This window comes from Lytechinus variegatus, chromosome 11 (assembly GCF_018143015.1).
Source record: "Lytechinus variegatus isolate NC3 chromosome 11, Lvar_3.0, whole genome shotgun sequence".
Classification (NCBI taxonomy): Eukaryota; Metazoa; Echinodermata; class Echinoidea; order Temnopleuroida; family Toxopneustidae; genus Lytechinus; species Lytechinus variegatus.
Genome location: NC_054750.1, coordinates 24,610,607 through 24,633,598, shown reverse-complemented (window position 1 = coordinate 24,633,598; position 22,992 = coordinate 24,610,607). Strand labels below are relative to the sequence as shown.

The 22,992-nt window shown below is 35.8% G+C and overlaps 2 long non-coding RNA genes across 2 annotated transcripts; both read right to left on the bottom strand.

The window, feature by feature from the left end:
• Positions 1-2,195: 2,195 nt before the first annotated feature.
• Positions 2,196-8,802, bottom strand: LOC121423455. The gene is made up of 3 exons (XR_005971288.1): positions 8,642-8,802; positions 8,225-8,323; positions 2,196-2,346 (listed from the first exon to the last, which is right to left on the bottom strand). It is a non-coding gene; the product is annotated as an uncharacterized LOC121423455 (long non-coding RNA).
• Positions 8,803-12,553: 3,751 nt separating this feature from the next.
• Positions 12,554-15,815, bottom strand: LOC121423456. Its single transcript, XR_005971289.1, has 3 exons — positions 15,758-15,815; positions 15,313-15,411; positions 12,554-12,834 (listed from the first exon to the last, which is right to left on the bottom strand). It is a non-coding gene; the product is annotated as an uncharacterized LOC121423456 (long non-coding RNA).
• Between the last annotated feature and the right edge of the window lie 7,177 nt (positions 15,816-22,992).

The window sequence follows — 22,992 nt, the reverse complement described above, 5'->3', positions numbered from 1 at the left end:
GGTTAGTCCTCTACGGTGATGGCTCCTATCCGAGTGAACTAAAATACAAATATTCATCTCGAGAGAACGTTGAATGAATTTTGATTGGTTTATCTTCCCGGATATCTAGTGACTCTTTATTGCATAGGTGATTGAATCCCAAAGCACCATCTTTTCTCGATTTCAGGAAAGGTTATGTAAATTTGACTTAAAGCTTTCATTGTTTATATTTCGAACAAGTGATCAAAATGAAATTTACCATTATATAATTACTTTTACCTTATGTCAATTGTATAAGTTCATGAATGTGTCTCTTGTTCTAAAAAAAAATATTAACAATGGTGACAATTTTTGTCCATATACTAGACAGTCTAATTGGACTTATAGTCCAGTCAATCTAGCCAGAATAGAGGGGTAACCCACCACTAATTGCAACATGGGATATTCTACTGAAATGCTTTCCAGGAAGGTTCTCTAAACAACATACTAAAAGTCCCCAAAAAAATCCGAGTAGTGGAAATTCATGAAAAGTTCATGAATGTGTCTCTTGTTGTAAATAAAATTATTAACAATGGTGACAATTTTTGTCCATATACTAGACAGTCTAATTGGACTTATAGTCCAGTCAATCTAGCCAGAATAGAGGGGTAACCCACCACTAATTGCAACATGGGATATTCTACTGAAATGCTTTCAAGGAAGGTTCTCTAAACAACATACTAAAAGTCCCCAAAAAATCCGAGTGGTGGAAATTCATGAAATTTGCATATTATGCAAATTAGCCATAAAAGGGTTGAAAAAGAAGGGAAACAATCCAATGATTGGAAATTAAGTGTTCAAAACAATTTAACTTGAATGAAAGTTCATTATAAATAACTGAATTTAATGTTTTTAATCAAAAGCGCAAAAATCTACCTCATTGCATTTTATGCAAATATTGATGCAAATAAGCATCCATACGTTGAAAAGAATGTCAAGACATTGTGATTGTGAGGGCCTCTGACTGGGCCTCTGAACTTTACCAATGTGACTTAAGTGAAATGACGCGTCACTGGCCTAGGGACGCCATATCCAGCGTTGTCTCAAATTGATTACCATTATGACGTATAGCTCTGCACGATTCAAGGGCGCGTATAAAAACGCGTAGAATGCCCGGCTTTATTATGACGTATATCGTTGGTGCGCGGATCATTTCAGGGTTTTGCCACGCGAGCCGATTCTGCGCCGCGAGCTGTGACAGCGTGTAAACGCAGTGCAAGATAAATAAAAAAATGTCGATTTGGGTCTGCGGTGGGTGTTAAAAGAATGTGTGAATGTGTTTTGTAAGTGGGGTGTATGCGTTTACTACACACTCTAAAAAAGGTTTACCCAATATTGGGTAAAATGGGAACAAGCGTGTAGACTGGGTAAAAAGATATACCCAACATTTTGTACGTTTTACGCAATGTTGCGTTGAAATTGGCAAATACATGTATGGGGCAAAAAATACCCTGGGCAAACATGCACGTTCTTTTTCCACCCAATTATTGGAGGAAATTTTACTCAGTGTTTTTAGAGTGCAGATCAATTATAATGTAAAGACACATTATTGTATTTCTTACTGCATGATGATTCGTCTTCATAATTATCGCAGTCGTAATATCCATCACAAATCAATGTCACTGACACGTTCATGGAAGACGATGTACAAGGAAAGAAATCTGAAATTGAAGAAAAGTTAAATACCTAATTGCGAGCTACCTTGGGGTACTTATTAAAATGATGCTAATCACAATCTACATGTATGCATTGTTATACGAGTTTGATAACCCTTGCAGTAATAGTGATATAAATATTTATTATGTTATTGAAAACCATATTTCTTGATGAAATAATTTAGTCCAAAAGTACATGTATATGCAATCTAAGGTGATGTAAATCTTATTACATGTTGGCTCAAACATGTCAAATGCAAATGTTCCGATTTAAATTTTCATCACAAACTGAAACAATACAATTTGTATAGGAATTAAATGAAGTCCAAGTACTCACTAAGCAAATTGATTGCAGTAACGTACAGGTCCAGATCATCACGACCATACTGTTTCGATCCTATAACAACAACCCACATTTTATGGGTATGTATGTATACATCATCCACGTAGTATTCATATCCATAGATAGTTGTAACGATAGACTGGACATCAGATGGATCGTTCCCTGTCCCTATTCGAATTTCATCATCAGAATTATAACTATACAAACGATGGATCACAATTCGAAACCCATTTGTAGCATTCGATTTCAACAAGGTTGTATTGTATCCTGTGTAAGATAGCGTGCCTATAGTAATTGATTGGCCTTCCTCGAGGTGTGTAACTGAGTTATCTAAATCGTAGGAGTAGATTCAGAAAAGAAGAAAATAAAAAAAAGGTTTGTCCTCTAGGGTGATGGCTCCTATCCGAGTGAACTAAAATACAAATATTCATCTCGAGAGAACGTTGAATGAATTTTGATTGGTTTATCTTCCCGGATATCTAGTGACTCTTTATTGCATAGGTGATTGAATCCCAAAGCACCATCTTTTCTCGATTTCAGGAAAGGTTATGTAAATTTGACTTAAAGCTTTCATTGTTTATATTTCGAACAAGTGATCAAAATGAAATTTACCATTATATAATTACTTTTACCTTATGTCAATTATATAAGTTCATGAATGTGTCTCTTGTTCTAAAAAAATTATTAACAATGGTGACAATTTTTGTCCATATACTAGACAGTCTAATTGGATTTATAGTCCAGTCAATCTAGCGAGAATAGAGGGGTAACCCACCACTAATTGCAACATGGGATATTCCACTGAAATGCTTTCAAGGAAGGTTCTCTAAACAACATACTAAAAGTCCCCCAAAAAATCCGAGTGGTGGAAATTCATGAAAAGTTCATGAACGTGTCTCTTGTTGTAAATAAAATTATTAACAATGGTGACAATTTTTGTCCATATACTAGACAGTCTAATTGGACTTATAGTCCAGTCAATCTAGCCAGATAGAGGGGTAACCCACCACTAATTGCAACATGGGATATTCTACTGAAATGCTTTCAAGGAAGGTTCTCTAAACAACATACTAAAAGTCCCCAAAAAATCCGAGTGGTGGAAATTCATGAAATTTGCATATTATGCAAATAAGCCATAAAAGGGTTGAAAAAGAAGGGAAACAATCCAATGATTGGAAATAAAGTGTTCAAAACAATTTAACTTGAATGAAAGTTTATGATAAATAACTGAATTTAATGTTTTTAATCAAAAGCGCAAAAATCTACCTCATTGCATTTTATGCAAATATTGATGCAAATAAGCATCCATATGTGGAAAAGAATGTCAAGACATTGTGATTGTGAGGGCGCCCTTGATTGTAGAGGGCGTTGTTTCTAAGTTATTATTTCCCTTTTGAATACACATTGATATATTGTTTATTGGAATTGAACCAATATCGACTAAGTGATGATAAAAAAAGAATGGAATTAATCTTTATCATATGTAGATACTGCGTTTTTCCATGGGGAAACCGGGCATTTGCTTCGAGTTTCCCCCAAAGTATGTACATTTTTATCAATAACTATTAAACAACAACAACAACAAATTTGTTTGGGGGCCCTGAAATAGGCATATTTATACTCCACAATTTGATAACAAAGGGATTATAAAAAATCAATTAGTTTCGAGCGGCTTTGAAAAAAACAGAAAATGCTTAATATCTCAACTAATGCTAAATGTAGATACTGCGTTTTTCATTTGCACAAGGGTCATAAATAAAGTGTGTCCCAGAATAAACGAAACCGAGAAACCTAACAATAATTACAAATAAAAATCGTAATAACAATCATTATAACATTGATGATCAAAATAAAAAAAGCATTGTTGACTGACGTCGGGGCGATACGAAATATATCGCCCCAACTAGATTTATATCGCCCGAGTCGTGGACGAGGGTCAAATAAATTTAGTGAGGGTGATATATGTCCTTTCGCCCCCAGGCTAGTCTATATTGTTATTATTAACCAAATCAGACATCTAGAGCAAAAATCCTTAAATTTTAGATATTTCAAATATTTAGAATGAGAATGTAGTTTCTCGTGTTAAGCAGACTGGGCCTCTGAACTTTACCAATGTGACTTAAGTGAAATGACGCGTCACTGGCCTAGGGACGCCATATCCAGCGTTGTCTCAACTTGATTACCGTATGACGTATAGCTCTGCACGATTCAAGGGCGCGTATAAAAACGCGTAGAATGCCCGGATGTTAGCCCTGCCTTTATTGCCCGCTACATTTACACGCATTTTCTCATTGACTTTCCTGAGCGGGCAATAAATTGGGCCCGTGGATAAACAAATGGAATTTTTTTGACCGGCCTTTAATTTTCCCGGGGTATTTTGATTTTTGTCATCCCCCCCCTAAAGATATCAGCCGGGGATTGCGCGATCACAGCGAAAATTTACGCAGTTGCATTGGTAAATTTCACTGAATTCATATATATTTATTTTATGTGAAATATGAATGAACTATGCTAATTTATTCATGAAATCATGCTTTTTGCTCTGATTCACCAAATAAAGCTCCGAGAATGCTATTTCTTGGTGAAAATATTCAATACAGTATTCCTAACAATTTTAAATGAAATAAATTCTGGTACCAAGACCGATTTTTTATGTATTTTATTGTTTTTGTTTTGAATTCTTATGTATTTCCTTGTTTTTTACTGTTTTTTTTTGTTTTATCGATAGAAATCGTTCCAGACTAAATTTTGATCAAAAACAAGGCAAAATGAATAAGGTTTAATCAGTAAAAGTAGAAATAATGATGCGTTATGATTTTTGGCTAATTTTGCCAAAATTAGCATTGGATTTGTACAGGAAATCACGTTGATGAGCAATTTTGGGTCTGACATGCACTTACATAATGTTGCGTAATATCGTAAAAGCGTACCCAGGCGTCACAAATTTGGTCTCAAAATTTGCGCGAGACTTGAAAGTAAAAAGTCGGTGAGAAGCGAGGTCAACAAAATTTGCGCAGCAGATATATCGCGAAAATTGTCGAGGGGGGCATTATGGCCCCCTCCCCGGAGAATTAGGGTTAAGCAGGCAACAATGTTTCAAAGTTGCCCTGCTCAGATGTCTGATACTAGACTGTGGGATGGACAGGGAAAATGTCTTTAGTTTTTCATTTCCGTGGGGCGGCAAATACAACCACGGTTCTTGGACATGATAATATGTAAAATATTATGAGTGAATACATGCACAATGTTGCCATCGGTAAATTTTGCTCCTGACCTCAAAATTAAAATAATAATATGCAAAATCGTACTATTGAGTCGACTGGAAATTCCGCCATTCACCCCGTGAGTTAAGGACTTCCGCGAACGCGCGCAAGCGTGCACAATGCATGTAACCTCGTTCGCGTTTATTTTTTTTATTCGTTGTACATGATACAGAATGTACGATGGTGGATAAGATGTCGTCGTCTTCGTCGTGTTTTGACAGCGAAAATGGCGATTTATCACTAGCAAATATATGCTACATGCACGTCTTACCCAAGGAAAGAGGGCCAGTAAATTCCTTTCAAGTAAAGAGATAGAACAAATTTAAGCCTCTGCTGCATTCGTTGATGTAGACTATCTGGGACTTCAGAATAAAAATAGCTATTCGTGCAGCAGAGAAGTTTGCGATTGACTTGCATGCAGCCCGGCCCAGGGAGCAGTGGCTTAACAGTGCAGGGGGGGGGGCAAGCTATCCCCCCTGGCGGAGTTCACCGGGAACTTAAAGGGGAAAAAAGAAAAGGGGGAGAATGAAAGGGAAAGGGGAAAAAAAGAGGAACTGGAAAGGGAAAGAAAGAAGAACAGATAGATTGTCATGAAAAGGTGATTTTATTTTAAAAAAATAAGCATGCAAAATCATAAACAAAATCTTGTTTGCCGTGGCGTACAGAACAAGAAAAAAAAAGGAAAAGGAAAGAGAGAAGGGTGAAAAATATGTTATCTTCTTTAACATTATGTCAAAATCTAAAATTGGATTTTTGTAATAAAAATGTAAAATTTTTTGCTCACTCGCATTGTTTTTTTTACCCGATACACCATATCGCCCCTCAAAATGTTGCCTCATGACGTCATTGCCTGCCCACCCCCCCCCCCTTTTGAGAAGCAAAATACTAAAATTTGTAATGTAAATATGCCATTAAAACAAAGGTGTGCCCCCTCTTTTGAAATTGAAGACCCTTTTTTTCGTGTACGAAATATACTTCATTTGTGGGTGAAAACCTTTATTTTTATTTTTTTTTGCTTGTCAATTGGTTGAAAAACTTTTTTTGGGGGGGGGCTGGTCGAAACTTTCCTCTGAAAAATGTGCCTCCTTTTGGAAAATTCTGGATCTCCCCCTGATAAGACTGGAGATTTTTTGCTCTTTTGCACATCCTGGCCACCGACCCCTGTTGCACTCCTGCCCAGCCCGACCAGCATTGGAGCAAGATCCGAATGGATCAAACATTCCAGCAATCAAGCTATCGAAGGTGAAAAAGATACAGAGGATGATTTTGAGATGGTGATCCTTGTTATAGCGATCTTTGTCCATGCCAAAATTGTTTCACTTTGTGCTTTTGCATTTCATTCTCTGCAAAAGTGAAGCAGTACAAGCTTTGATGATTTTTGTATAGGTCTAGATTTCTTGATTGAATCAATACATAATGTGACTCAAAAAGTCTGGGGTTCGATCCCCGGCCGAGGGAGATATGCCTGTGAGCAAGGCATTTAATCTACAATGCTCTTTCATCCTGCTTGAAAATAAATGGAAATGCAATATGCAAATGGAAAAAAAAAAAAAACTCATGTCATGACTTACTTCACCGCCACATTTACAAGCGTATGAAAGAAGACGAAGTAAGTCATGAGTCACATTATTCATCGACTCAATTAAGAAATCTAGATTTGTAGACCTATACAAAAATCATCAAAGTTTGCACCGCTTCACTTTTGCAGAGAGTGAAATGCAAGAGCACAAAGTGAAAACAAATTACCTTCGATCGCTTGATTGCTGAATGCTGGTGATACGAACGATGTTTGACCTGGCTCTGGGCAAGATGTAAATTAACGCGGTACATCAATATTTATTTTGATCCATTCGGATCTTGCTTAAATGCTGGTCGGGCTGGTCTCCCGGGGCCGGGCTGCATGCAAGTCAATCGCAAACTTCTCTGCTGCACGAATAGCTATTTTTATTCTGAAGTCCCAGGTAGTCTACATCAACGAATGCAGCAAAGGCTTAAATTTGTTCTAGCTCTTTACTTGAAATTTACTGGCCCTCTTTCCTTGGGTAAGACGTGCATGTAGCATACATTTGCTGTGATAAATCGCCATTTTCGCTGTCAAAACACGACGAAGACGACGACATCTTATCCACCATCGTACATTCTGTATCATGTACAACGAATAAAAAAAATAAACGCGAACGAGGTTACATGCATTGTGCACGCTTGCGCGCGTTCACGGAAGTCCTTAACACACGGGGTGAATGGCGGAATTTCCAGTCGAATCAATGGTACGATTTCGCATATTATTATTTTAATTTTGAGGTCAGGAGCAGAATTTACCGATGGCAACATTGTGCATGTATTCACTCATATTTTACATATTATCATGTCCAAGAACCGTGGTTGTATTTGCTGCCCCACGGAAAGTCACAATTTTAGCGACCATCCCACAGTTTATACGGTTAATAATAATAATTACGGTATTAACGTACTTGGAAGCGCCCGGATCCAGCGTTGGCTTTATTATGACGTATATCGTTGGTGTGCGGATCATTTCAGGTTTTTGCCACGCGAGCCGATTCTGCACCGCGAGCTGTGACAGCGTGTAAACGCAGTGCAAGATAAATGAAAAAATGTCGATCTGGGTCTGCGGTGGTGTTTTAGAAGAATGTGTGAATGTGTATTGTAGGTGGGGTGTATGCGTTTACTATCACACTCTAAAAAAGGTTTTCCCAATATTGGGTAAAATGGGAACAAGCGTGTAGACTGGGTAAAAAGATATACCCAACATTTTGTACGTTTTACGCAATGTTGCGTTGAAAATGGCAAGTACAGGTATGGGGCAAAAAATACCCTGGGCAAACATGCACGTTCTTTTTCCACCCAATTATTTTGAGGAAATTTTACTCAGTGTTTTTAGAGTGCAGATCAATTATAATGTAAAGACACATTATTGTATTTCTTACTGCATGATGATTCGTCTTCATAATTATCGCAGTCGTAATATCCATCACAAATCAACGTCACTGACACGTTCATGTAAGACGATGTACAAGGAAAGAAATCTGAAATTGAAGAAAAGTTAAATACCTAATTGCGAGCTACCTTGGGACTTCTTAAATGATGCTAATCACAATCTACATCTACTGTATGCATTGTTATACCAGTTTGATAACCCTTGCAGTAATAGTGATATAAATATTTATTATGTTATTGAAAACCATATTTCTTGATGAAATAATTTAGTCTAAAAGTATATGCAATCTAAGGTGATGTAAATCTTATTACATGTTGGCTCAAATGCAAATGTTCTTATTTAAATTTTCATCACAAACTGAAGCAATACAATTTGTATAGGAATTAAATGAAGTCCAAGTACTCACTAAGCAAATTGATTGCAGTAACGTACAGGTCCAGATCATCACGACCATACTGTTTCGATCCTATAACAACAACCCACATTTTATGGGTATGTATGTATACATCATCCACGTAGTATTCATATCCATAGATAGTTGTAACGATAGACTGGACATCAGATGGATCGTTCCCTGTCCCTATTCGAATTTCATCATCAGAATTATAACTATACAAACGATGGATCACAATTCGAAACCCATTTGTAGCATTCGATTTCAACAAGGTTGTATTGTATCCTGTGTAAGATAGCGTGCTTATAGTAAGTGATTGGCCTTCCTCGAGGTGTGTAACTGAGTTATCTAAATCGTAGGAGTAGATTCAGAAAAGAAGAAAATAAAAAAAAGGTTTGTCCTCTATGGTGATGGCTCCTATCCGAGTGAACTAAAATACAAATATTCATCTCGAGAGAACGTTGAATGAATTTTGATTGGGTTCTTTTCCTGGAAAGCTAGTGACTACTGCATAGGTGATTGAATCCCAAAGCACCGTCTTTTCTCGATTTCTGAAAAGGTTATGTAAATTCGACTTAAAGTTTATATTGTTTATGTTTCGAACAAGTGATAAAAATGAAATTTACCATTATTTGATTACTTTTACCTTATGTCAATTATATAAGTTCATGAATGTGTCTCTTGTTCTAAAAAAATATTAACAGCAATAACGACAATTTTTGTCCATATACCACTCGGTCTAATTGGACTTATAGTCCAGTCAATCTAGTCAGAATAGGGGGCTAACCCACCACTAATTGCAACATGGGATACCGGTATTCCACTAAAATGCTTTCCAGGAAGGTTCTCTAAACAACATACTAAAAGTCCCAAAAAATCCGAGCAGTGAAAAACTTATGAAATTTGCATATTATGCAAATTAGCCATGAAAGGGTTGAAAAAGAAGGGAAATAATCCAATGATTGGAAATTAAGTGTTCAAAACAAATTGAATTTGAATGAAAGTTCATGATGAATATCTGAATTCAATGATTTTAACCAAAGTGCAAAAATCTACCTCATTGCATTGCAAATAAGCATCCATATATGGAAAAGAATGTCAAGATATTGTGATTTTTCTCATAACGACTGCTTGAAAACATTTCAATAATGTTGAAATGTTGACATTTATATGCTACTTTCACTAAGCATGAGAATTCATCCCTAATGCCTTAAAATTAATTTGCATATTATTCAAATTAGCCATTAAAAATAGAAAAAAAGGATAATAATCCAAAGATTACAAATTAAATGTCCAAAGCAAGTAATTTGAAAAAAAAATCATGAGGAATGAATAAGTTCAATACCTTTATAAAAAAAGGTAGCAAATGTGCCTCATTTGCATATTGAAGGTATTTTATAATCTAAAAATGAATATCATAGTAAAAAGATGTATTGAAGATATTCAGTTTCAAGTGGATACGATTGTGCATTGAGCTTTTCAACAATATTGAGGACTATTAACGGTTGTACGTGTGAATTGTGAAAAACAGGAGTAGGTCTATATATGAAATTGCCAGTTTGGGGAAGAAAGAATAATCCTGAAGTTACAAACCGAACTGACACATTCAAGTAAATAAACTGCATAGAATTTTTTATTTTTTGGGCGTCAAATAATAACCAATTGTATAAAGACAATTATAAATATTTTTTAAAATTGAGATCTGTCAATGTAGATAGAAATATGACACCAGTGGCCGTGGACCGAGAAGATTGAAGTGCTCCAGACCCCCCCCCCCCCCATAGGCGGCGGAGCAAAGGATTATCTTTTGGTGTGGGGGGGGGGGACGCAACAATAGCCTCCCCCCAAAAAAAACACAAAAGATAATCCTCTGCTCCGCCGCTTGAATGCCCCCCCTTTCTAAAACGTGTTACGGCCCTCGATTGTGGAGTTAAAGGAGCTGATACTCACTGCAATTAGATTCATCCTCGTAATGATCACAATCGTAATATCCATCACAAACCACAGCCATCGGTACGTCCATGTTTGATAGTGAACAAAGAAAAATCTCTGTTTAAGTAAGAAAGAAAATAAAGAATGATTTTTTAGGAATAATTCAATTTTAAAAGGATTGTACTAAGGTTGACATGTTATTCACATTTGGAATATTTATCATACTAGCAGGTATTTGTAAATATTGTTTTTCAGTAACGAGGAAAACATATCAAAAAAGAAGCATATTACGAAGACCATCCTATACAAAAAGATTTAGACTAGATAACGCCCAATCATACGTAGGTTGCTCCCTTTCGATGACATTTAAGTTTGATTGTAGTATGCATATCCATTGACAGTAGTAACAATAGACTCGAGATCAGATGGATCGTTCCCCGTCCCTATTCGGATTTCATCATCGTGAGAATTAAGATACAAACGATGGAACACAATTCGAAACCCATTTGTAGTATTTGCTTTCAACAGGGTGGAATTGTAGAATCCTCTTGTGTTAGATACTGTGCTTATAGTAAGTGATTGGCCTTCCTCGAGGTGTGTAACTGAGTTATCTAAATCGTAGGAGTAGATTCAGAAGAGTAGAATAAAAAAGGTTAGTCCTCTACGGTGATGGCTCCTATCCGAGTGAACTAAAATACAAATATTCATCTCGAGAGAACGTTGAATGAATTTTGATTGGTTTATCTTCCCGGATATCTAGTGACTCTTTATTGCATAGGTGATTGAATCCCAAAGCACCATCTTTTCTCGATTTCAGGAAAAGTTATGTAAATTCGACTTAAAGCTTTCACTGTTTATATTTCGAACAAGTGATAAAAACGAAATTTACCATTATTTGATTACTTTTACCTTATGTCATATATATAAGTTCATGACTCTGTCTCTTGCTCTAAAAAAAAATATTAACAACAATAATGACAATTATTGTTCATATACCAGTCGGTCTAATTGGACTTATAGTCCAGTCAATCTAGCCAGAATAGGGGGAGGGGGTAACCCACCACTAATTGCAACATGGGATATTCCACTGAAATGCTTTCCAGGAAGGCTCTTTAAACAACATAGTAAAAGTCCTCAAAAATCCGGGCAGTGGAAATTTATGAAATTTGCATATTATGTGTGATGAAAGCACATCTAAAGTTATAAATTAGCGCACCAAAATTAGCGCAGAAGTGATTTAGCACGTTTTTGTATATATACTTTCACTATTGCACTACCTGATTAACATATTTGTATCTAGCACTCCCTTAGTCAATGTGTACACTTACATAGCAACATGACAGTGCATTTGACTTTTGGACATTGGGTTGTGTGAGGGACCAGGATTTTGCCCTTCAAAGTCAGAAACATCCTGGCTCAGAAGACATTCAATTTACTTGAGAAAGCAAGCAAAGAGGTTAGTTGACATCAACTTGCCCCAGTCCAAACTTTGTGCGATAATTTTGTATCCACACATTTATTATGCATCCATCATATAAAACTATGAGAAGAATGAAGATCCATACCTGGACTAACAATGTTGTTATCATGTCTTTACTATATTTAAAGACGTGTGTGTGTGTGAAGCACTTATCTATTACACACTCTTTTTTTACTTTTTTTGGCTGAAATTCATACTTTCCGCTCTAAAAAACTACTTTTTGTTTCAAAGTGGAAAACAATGTGGTGGGGTTATAAGGGGTTATGCTATGGGTCATCAATACATGACACCACCACGATTTCTGACTCATTCATTATTGGCCTGGGGCTGGTGGCTCAACTTGCCCCTATGCTCAACTTACCCCGCCTTCCCCTACATATACAAGCCGTTCATGATATAAGTAAATCAGTGAAAATCAACATAAAATGTTATAGTTTTTCAAATCGCTCACTTGAAAGATCAATAGATATTATCTCAGCATTCAGTTCAAGCAGGTAGTATTCCACGCCTCCTATGATAGCAATCCACATATCACTGTTCTCTACATAAACATCACTGGGACAGCAATGTCTATATCCATTGATGGTTGTAATGACAGACTCTAGATCAGACGGATCAGTACCATTCCCTATCTGGATTTGTTCGTCATAATAGAGATATAAATCCCTGAATATAATTTGAAATCCATTCGTAACATTTGTTTGAAACAAGTGGGCATTGTATGATCTTTTGCGTGTGATGTTGTTGAAGTAGTTAAAATATTCGCCTGTCTGAAGATAGCTTGTGGGATATTCTGTAGAAAAAAAATATAAAAAATAGTGTACCAAATAAAAAAAAATACGAAACTTTTTTTTTCGGGAGATGTTTGCGCTGGTGAACGTTTTATCAAAGTGGACTAAGATGTGAGCGCATGCGCATATTGAATTACAAAATAGTGTACCAAATAAAAAAAATACAATACACAACACTATTCCTCTGGCGGAGATGGTTCTGTTTGTCAGTGGCGTAGCTAGGATTTTTTTCCCGGGGGGCACTGGGGGGTCCTTGCTTTTTCAGGGGGGGCACCGGGAATTTTTCCGGTGTGTGTGTATGTGTCCACAAGGGCGGATCCGACTCTTGCCAATAGGGGACGGGGCCCAAAATTATCTTCACCTATATCAGTCACTTTCTTAGTTTTATTCTTATAAAACAACATTAACATAAAATAATCTCATAAGCCTTACAAAAAGTGCGAGCGCGAAGCACGAGCGATTTTTTTTTTTACTTTAATGTATTTTCTCCTGAAAATTTAATTTTCTGGGCAATGTTATGTGTGATCCTGAACAAGAATTCTATGTACCCCAAGCGCGAACAGAATTTTTTTATCAACTGTTCTAGCATTATCAAAAAGGGACCTGTTAAGGACTGCTTACAGTTACCACGAAGACGGTACATATTTCAATAATTTTTTGACATTCCGACCTAAAAAAATTGTCATTCGAAGCACTTTTTGTATTAATTAATGTGATAGGTATGTAACTAAACAATTGATGCGAGCGCGAAGCGCGAGAGGAAGAAAATTGAGATTTTAGACCTAAAGCGGGACACTCTATCATATTTTTATAAGTCATAAAATAGGATAAGTCAATTAATCATTAATCATTAATAATGCGATCATGAAGCGTGAGCAGAACAATTATTGATATTCTGATGTGAAACTGGATTAATTTTAGTACATTTTAAATAAAGAACATGCAGGCTATTGCGCATGGTTTATATTTAGACCTAAAACTGGGGCATTTGAATACATTTGTTTATGGAACATTATGGAATACACACATATGAACTTGGCAAATCAAACAATGTGAAACGCAGCGTGAGCTTAAAAATGCTGATATATACCCATAAAACGGACATTTTACAGAGCACTTAAATTTGTAAATGAAAAAAAATAATGAAAGCTCGATGTCCGAGCTAAAATATGTTTTGCATATTGACTTCAAAACTTGCTCACATCAGCCTATTGAGCAAGATATAAATCCATCGAACAGGCAATTATGGCGCGAAGCGCCAGCAAAAATTGTATATAGTAAAAACATGAAAAGATTTTTTTTAATTGCAAGTTTCCCCTCACATTATTTCATTCACTCGTCTTCCTCCTCTTATTTTCCTCTTCTTTTTTCTTCTGTCTTTCTTCTTTTCCTTTTTTCTTCTTTCTCCCTCTTTTCTTTTCTTTTTTTTTTGCTCTGCCAATTTTTTCTGGGGGGGGGGCACCTGGGGGGGCACACCAAATCTCAGGGGGGGCACGTGCCCCCCCAGGCCCCCCCGTAGCTACGCCACTGCTGTTTGTGATCACAATTAAAATAAAATCATCTTTTAAATCATATTGTTTAGTGACGTCTTGTACGTTACTGAAGACTTATCCATAAAGAAAATCTAAACCTTTTTAATTTTGCATTTGGTATTACTGAGATTGTTTTGCGTTATGCTTGTTTAGTTACCCAAATCAAATTTCGAAGAGGTTATTGAGAAGAAAAGTTGTGCGAGACATAGAAAATAGAAAAATAAACTTCTTGACGTGATCTCTATTTGTTTCAGAATAGTTTTTTTTAAAGAGTATGAGGTGCACCGCGTTGTACTTTTGTTCTTGGGGTGGAAGGGTACATAAAGAATATGCTTATGGGTGCAGTTCATTTGCACAAGGGTCGTGAATAAAGTGTATCACAGAATAAACGAAACCGAGAAATCTAACAATAATAACAAATAACAATAATAATAACAATCATATTAATAATGGTGATCATACTAATAACAATTACGGTATTGACGTATATGGAATGGCAAGGACCCAGCGTTGGCTTTATAACTTTATATGACGTACTAGTAAATTTGTTGGTGATCGTATCATTCAGGTTTTTGCCACGCGAGCCGATTCTGCACCGCGAGCTGTGACAGCGTGTAAACGCAGTGCAGGATAATCAAGCATGTCGGTGTGGGGGAAGTGTGTAATGTGTATTGTAAGTGGGGTGTATGCGTTTACTATCATACTCTTAAAAAAAGTTTTACCAAATATTGGGTAAAATGGGAACATGCGTGTTGGTTGGGTCAAAAGATATGCCCAATATTTTGTAAATTTTACGCAATGATGATTTGAAATTGGCAAATATTGGGCAAAAACACCCTGGGCAATCGTGCATGTTCTTTTTCCACCCAATTACTGGGTGAAATTTTACTCAGTGTTTTTAGAGTGCAGATCAATCATAATGTAAAGATACATTATTGTATTTCTTACTGCATGATGATTCGTCTTCATAATTATCGCAGTCGTAATATCCATCACAAGTCAACGTCACTGACACGTTCATGGAAGACGATGTACAAGGAAAGAAATCTGGAATTAAAGAAAGTAAATATTAAAATGATGCTAACCACAATGTACATGTATTTATTACTCAATGACTTTACAAACCATGATAATAATAATAATGATTACAAATGATTACCAATGTGTAAGTTTATACATTATCGTAATACCATGCAACATGATAATATTTCTCATTCTTGCATATGGTAACATTTTAATTTTGTTTGAGTCTGGTCTGACATTCATGGCGTAAAAATGTAAAGAAATTCATTGTACATGTCGGCTCTAATGCAAATGTTATGCTTAAACATTGTAATAAAAACTGAAACAACAAAACATTTAATACCAGATTAAACGAAGTTCAAATACTCACTAAGAGAATCAATGGCAGTAACGCTTATTTTCAGAATAATATAACTGTTCTGTTTCGATCCTAAAATAACAACCCACATTTTGTGGGTATCTATGTATACATCTTCCGCGTAGTATTCATATCCATGGACAGTAGTAACAATGGACTCGAGATCAGATGGATCGTTCCCTGTCCCTATTCGGATTTCATCATCATAAGAATTAAGATACAAACGATGAAACACAATTCGAAACCCATTTGTAGTATTTGCTTTCAACAGAGTTGTATTGTACAATTCTCTTGTGAAAGATGGGGTGCTGATAGAATGTGATTGGCCTTCGTCGAGGTGTGTAACTGAGTTATCTAAATCGTAGGAGTAGATTCAGAAAAGAAGAGAATAAAAAAAGGTTAGTCCTCTACGGTGATGGCTCCTATCCGAGTGAACTAAAATACAAATATTCATCTCGAGAGAACGTTGAATGAATTTTGATTGGTTAATCTTCCCGGAGATCTAGTTACTCTTTATTGCATAGGTGAATGAATCCCAAAGCACCATCTTTTCTCGATTTCAGGATAGGTTATGTAAATTCGACTTAAAATTTTCATTGTTTATATTTCGAACAAGTGATCAAAATGAAATTTACCATTATTAATTACTTTTACCTTATGTCAACTATATAAGTTCATGAATGTGTCTCTTGTTCTAAAAAATTATTAACAATGGTGACAATTTTTGTCCATATACTAGACAGTCTAATTGGATTTATAGTCCAGTCAATCTAGCCATAATAGAGGGTAACCCACCACTAATTGCAACATGGGATATTCTACTGAAATGCTTTCCAGGAAGGTTCTCTAAACAACATACTAAAAGTCCCCACAAAATCCGAGTAGTGGAAATTCATGAAAAGTTCATGAATGTGTCTCTTGTTCTAAATAAAATTATTAACAATGGTGACAATTATTGTCCATATACTAGACAGTCTAATTGGATTAATAGTCCAGTCAATCTAGCGAGAATAGAGGGGTAACCCACCACTAATTGCAACATGGGATATTCTACTGAAATGCTTTCAAGGAAGGTTCTCTAAACAACATACTAAAAGTCCCCAAAAAATCCGAGTGGTGGAAATTCATGAAATTTGCATATTATGCAAATAAGCCATAAAAGGGTAAAAAAGAAGGGAAACAATCCAATGATTGGAAATTAAGTGTTCAAAACAATTTAACTTGAATGAAAGTTCATTATAAATAACTGAATTTAATGTTTTTAATCAAAAGCGCAAAAATCTACCTCATTGCATTTTATGCAAATATTGATGCAAATAAGCATCCATATGTGGAAAAGAATGTCAAGACATTGTGATTGTGAGGGCGCCCTTGATTGTAGAGGGCGTTGTTTCTAAGTGATTATTTCCCTTTTGAATACACATTGATATATTGTTTATTGGAATTGAACAATATCGACTAAGTGATGATAAAAAAAAGAATGGAATTAATCTTTATCATATGTAGATACTGCGTTTTTTCCATGGGGAAACCGGGCATTTGCTTCGAGTTTCCCCAGAGTATGTACATTTTTATCAATAACTATTAAACAACAACAACAAATTTGTTTGCGGGCCTGAAATAGGCATATTTATACTCCACAATTTGATAACAAAGGGATGATAAAAAATCAATTAGTTTCGAGCGGCTTTGAAAAAAACAGAAAATGCTTAATATCTCAACTTGTGCTAAATGTAGATACTGCGTTTTTCATTTGCACAAGGGTCATAAATAAAGTGTGTCCCAGAATAAACGAAACCGAGAACCTAACAATAATTACAAATAAAAATCGTAATAACAATCATTATAACATTGATGATCAAAATAAAAAAAAGCATTATTGACTGACCTCGGGGCGATACGACATATATTGCCCCGGCCAACTAGATTTATATCGCCCGAGTCGTGGACGAGGGTCAAATAAATTTAGTGAGGGCGATATATGTCCTTTCGCCCCTGGCTAGTCTATATTGTTATTAACCAAATCAAACATCTAGAGCAAAAATCATTAAATTTTAGATATTTCAATATTTAGAATGAGAATGTAGTTTCTCGTGTTAAGCAGACTGGGCCTCTGAACTTTACCAATGTGACTTAAGTGAAATGACGCGTCACTGGCCTAGGGACGCCATATCCAGCGTTGTCTCAACTTGATTACCATTATGACGTATAGCTCTGCACGATTCAAGGGCGCGTATAAAAACGCGTAGAATGCCCGGATGTTAGCCCTGCCTTTATTGCCCGCTACATTTACACGCATTATCTCATTGACTTTCCTGAGCGGGCAATAAATTGGGCCCGTGGATAAACAAATGGAATTTTTTTGACCGGCCTTTAATTTTCCGGGGTATTTTGATTCTTGTCCCCCCCCCCCCCCCCTTAAGATATCAGCCGGGGATTGCGCGATCACAGCGAAAATTTACGCAGTTGCATTGGTAAATTTCAGAGAATTTATATATATTTATTTTATGTGAAATATGAATGAACTATGCTAATTTATTCATGAAATCATGCTTTTTGCTCTGATTCACCAAATAAAGCTCCGAGAATGCTATTTCATGGTGAAAATATTCAATACAGTATTCCTAACAATTCTAAATGAAATAAATTCTGGTACCAAGACCGATTTTTTATGTATTTTATTTTTTTTTATTCTTATGTATTTCCATGTTTTTTACTGTTTTTTTATTGTTTTATCGATAGAAATCGTTCCAGACTAAATTTTGATCAAAAACAAGGCAAAATGAATAAGGTTTAATCAGTATAAGTAGAAATAATGAGTTATGATTTTTGGCTAATTTTGTCAAAATTAGCATTGGATTTGAACAGGAAATCACGTTGATGAGCAATTTTGGGTCTGACATGCACTTACATAATGTTGCGTAATATCGTAAAAGCGTACCCGGGCGTCACAAATTTGGTCTCAAAATTTGCGCGAGGCTTGAAAGTAAAAAGTCGGTGAGCAGCGAGGTCAACAAAATTTGCGCAGCAGATATATCGCGAAAATTGTCGAGGAGGGCATTATGGCCCCCTCCCCGGGAGAATTAGGGTTAAGCAGGCAACAATGTTTCAAAGTTGCCCTGCTCAGATGTCTGATACGGTTAATAATAATAATTACGGTATTGACGTACTTGGAAGCGCACGGATCCAGCGTTGGCTTTATTATGACGTATATCGTTGGTGCGCGGATCATTTCAGGTTTTTGCCACGCGAGCCGATTCTGCACCGCGAGCTGTGACAGCGTGTAAACGCAGTGCAAGATAAATCAAACATTTCGATTTGGGTCTGCGGTGGGTGTTAGAAGAATGTGTGAATGTGTTTTGTAAGTGGGGTGTATGCGTTTACTATCACACTCTAAAAAAAGGTTTACCCAATATTGGGTAAAATGGGAACAAGCGTGTAGACTGGGTAAAAAGATATACCCAACATTTTGTACGTTTTACGCAATGTTGCGTTGAAAATGGCAAATACATGTATGGGGCCAAAAATACCCTGGGCAAACATGCACGTTCTTTTTCCACCCAATTATTGGACGAAATTTTACTCAGTGTTTTTAGAGTGCAGATCTATTATAATGTAAAGACACATTATTGTATTTCTTACTGCATGATGATTCGTCTTCATAATTATCGCAGTCGTAATATCCATCACAAATCAACGTCACTGACACGTTCATGTAAGACGATGTACAAGGAAAGAAATCTGAAATTGAAGAAAAGTTAAATACCTAATTGCGAGCTACCTTGGGACTTATTAAATGATGCTAATCACAATCTACATGTATGCATTGTTATACCAGTTTGATAACCCTTGCAGTAATAGTGATATAAATATTTTTTATGTTATTGAAAACCATATTTCTTGATGAAATAATTTAGTCCAAAAGTACATGTATATGCAATCTAAGGTGATGTAAATCTTATTACATGTTGGCTCAAACATGTCAAATGCAAATGTTCCGATTTAAATTTTCATCACAAACTGAAACAATACAATTTGTATAGGAATTAAATGAAGTCCAAGTACTCACTAAGCAAATTGATTGCAGTAACGTACAGGTCCAGATCATCACGACCATACTGTTTCGATCCTATAACAACAACCCACATTTTATGGGTATGTATGTATACATCATCCACGTAGTATTCATATCCATAGATAGTTGTAACGATAGACTGGACATCAGATGGATCGTTCCCTGTCCCTATTCGAATTTCATCATCAGAATTATAACTATACAAACGATGGATCACAATTCGAAACCCATTTGTAGCATTCGATTTCAACAAGGTTGTATTGTATCCTGTGTAAGATAGCGTGCTTATAGTAAGTGATTGGCCTTCCTCGAGGTGTGTAACTGAGTTATCTAAATCGTAGGAGTAGATTCAGAAAAGAAGAAAATAAAAAAAGGTTTGTCCTCTAGGGTGATGGCTCCTATCCGAGTGAACTAAAATATAAATATTCATCTCGAGAGAATGTTGAATGAATTTTGATTGGGTTCTTTTCCCGGAAAGCTAGTGACTACTGCATAGGTGATTGAATCCCAAAGCACCGTCTTTTCTCGATTTCTGAAAAGGTTATGTAAATTCGACTTATAGTTTAGATTGTTTATGTTTCGAACAAGTGATAAAAATGAAATTTACCATTATATGATTACTTTTACCTTATGTCAATTATATAAGTTCATGAATGTGTCTCTTGTTCTAAAAAAATATTAACAGCAATAACGACAATTTTTGTCCATATACCACTCGGTCTAATTGGACTTATAGTCCAGTCAATCTAGTCAGATAGGGGGCTAACCCACCACTAATTGCAACATGGGATACCGGTATTCCACTGAAATGCTTTCCAGGAAGGTTCTCTAAACAACATACTAAAAGTCCCAAAAAATCCGAGCAGTGAAAAACTTATGAAATTTGCATATTATGCAAATTAGCCATGAAAGGGTTGAAAAAGAAGGGAAATAATCCAATGATTGGAAATTAAGTGTTCACAACAAATTGAATTTGAATGAAAGTTCATGATGAATATCTTAATTCAATGATTTTAACCAAAGTGCAAAAATCTACCTCATTGCATTGCAAATAAGCATCCATATATGGAAAAGAATGTCAAGATATTGTGATTTTTCTCATAACGACTGCTTAGAAAAATTTCAATAATGTTGAAATGTTGACATTTATATGCTACTTTCACTAAGCATGAGAATTCATCCCAAATGCCTTAAAATTAATTTGCATATTATTCAAATTAGCCATTAAAAATAGAAAATAAGGATAATAATCCAAAGATTACAAAATTAAATGTCCAAAGCAAGTAATTTGAAAAAAAAATCATGAGGAATGAAATAAGTTCAATACCTTTATAAAAAAAGGTAGCAAATGTGCCTCATTTGCATATTGAAGGTATTTTATAATCTAAAAATGAAATATGATAGTAAAAAGATGTATTGAAGATATTCAGCTTCAAGTGGATACGATTGTGCATTGAGCTTTTCAACAATATTTGAGGACTATTAACGGTTGTACGTGTGAATTGTGAAAAACAGGAGTAGGTCTATGTATGAAATTGCGAGTTTGGGGGAAAAAAAGAATAATCCTGAAGTTACAAACCGAACTGACACATTCAAGTAAATAAACTGCATAGAATTTTTTATTTGTTGGGCGTCAAATAATAACCAATTGTATAAAGACAATTATAAATATTTTTAAAATTGAGATCTGTCAATGTAGATAGAAATATGACATAAGTGGCCGTGGAACCGAGAAGATTGAAGTGCTCCAGACCCCCCCCCCCATAGGCGGCGGAGCAAAGGATTATCTTTTGTGTGTGGGGGGGGACGCAACAATAGCCTCCCCAAAAAAAAAAAAACACAAAAGATAATCCTCTGCTCCGCCGCTTGAATGCCCCCCCCCCCTTTCTAAAACGTGTTACGGCCCTCGAGTGTGGAGTTAAAGGAGCTGATACTCACTGCAATTAGATTCATCCTCGTAATGATCACAATCGTAATATCCATCACAAACCACAGCCATCGGTACGTCCATGTTTGATAGTGAACAAAGAAAAATCTCTGTTTAAGTAAGAAAGAAAATAAAGAATGATTTTTAGGAATAATTCAATTTTAAAAGGATTGTACTAAGGTTGACATGTTATTTACATTTGGAATATTTATCATACTAGCAGGTATTTGTAAATATTGTTTTCAGTAACGAGGAAAACATATAAAAAAGAAACATATTACGAAGACCATCCTATACAAAAAGATTTAGACTAGATAACGCCCAATCATACGTAGGTTGCTCCCTTTCGATGACATTTAAGTTTGATTGTAGTATGCATATCCATTGACAGTAGTAACAATAGACTCGAGATCAAATGGATCGTTTCCCGTCCCTATTCGGATTTCATCATCGTGAGAATTAAGATACAAACGATGGAACACAATTCGAAACCCATTTGTAGTATTTGCTTTCAACAGGGTGGAATTGTAGAATCCTCTTTTGTTAGATACTGTGCTTATAGTAAGTGATTGGCCTTCCTCGAGGTGTGTAACTGAGTTATCTAAATCGTAGGAGTAGATTCAGAAAAGAAGAGAATAAAAAAGGTTAGTCCTCTACGGTGATGGCTCCTATCCGAGTGAACTAAAATACAAATATTCATCTCGAGAGAATGTTGAATGAATTTTGATTGGTTTATCTTCCCGGATATCTAGTGACTCTTTATTGCATAGGTGATTGAATCCCAAAGCACCATCTTTTCTCGATTTCAGGAAAAGTTATGTAAATTCGACTTAAAGCTTTCATTGTTTATATTTCGAACAAGTGATAAAAATGAAATTTACCATTATTTGATTACTTTTACCTTATGTCAATTATATAAGTTCATGACTCTGTCTCTTGCTCTAAAAAAAATATTAACAACAATAATGACAATTATTGTCCATATACCAGTCGGTCTAATTTGACTTATAGTCCAGTCAATCTAGCCAGAATAGGGGGAGGGGGTAACCCACCACTAATTGCAACATGGGATATTCCACTGAAATGCTTTCCAGGAAGGCTCTTTAAACAACATAGTAAAAGTCCTCAAAAATTCGGGCAGTGGAAATTTATGAAATTTGCATATTATGTGTGATGAAAGTACATCTAAAGTTATAAATTAGCGCACCAAAATTAGCGCAGAAGTGATTTAGCACGTTTTTGTAT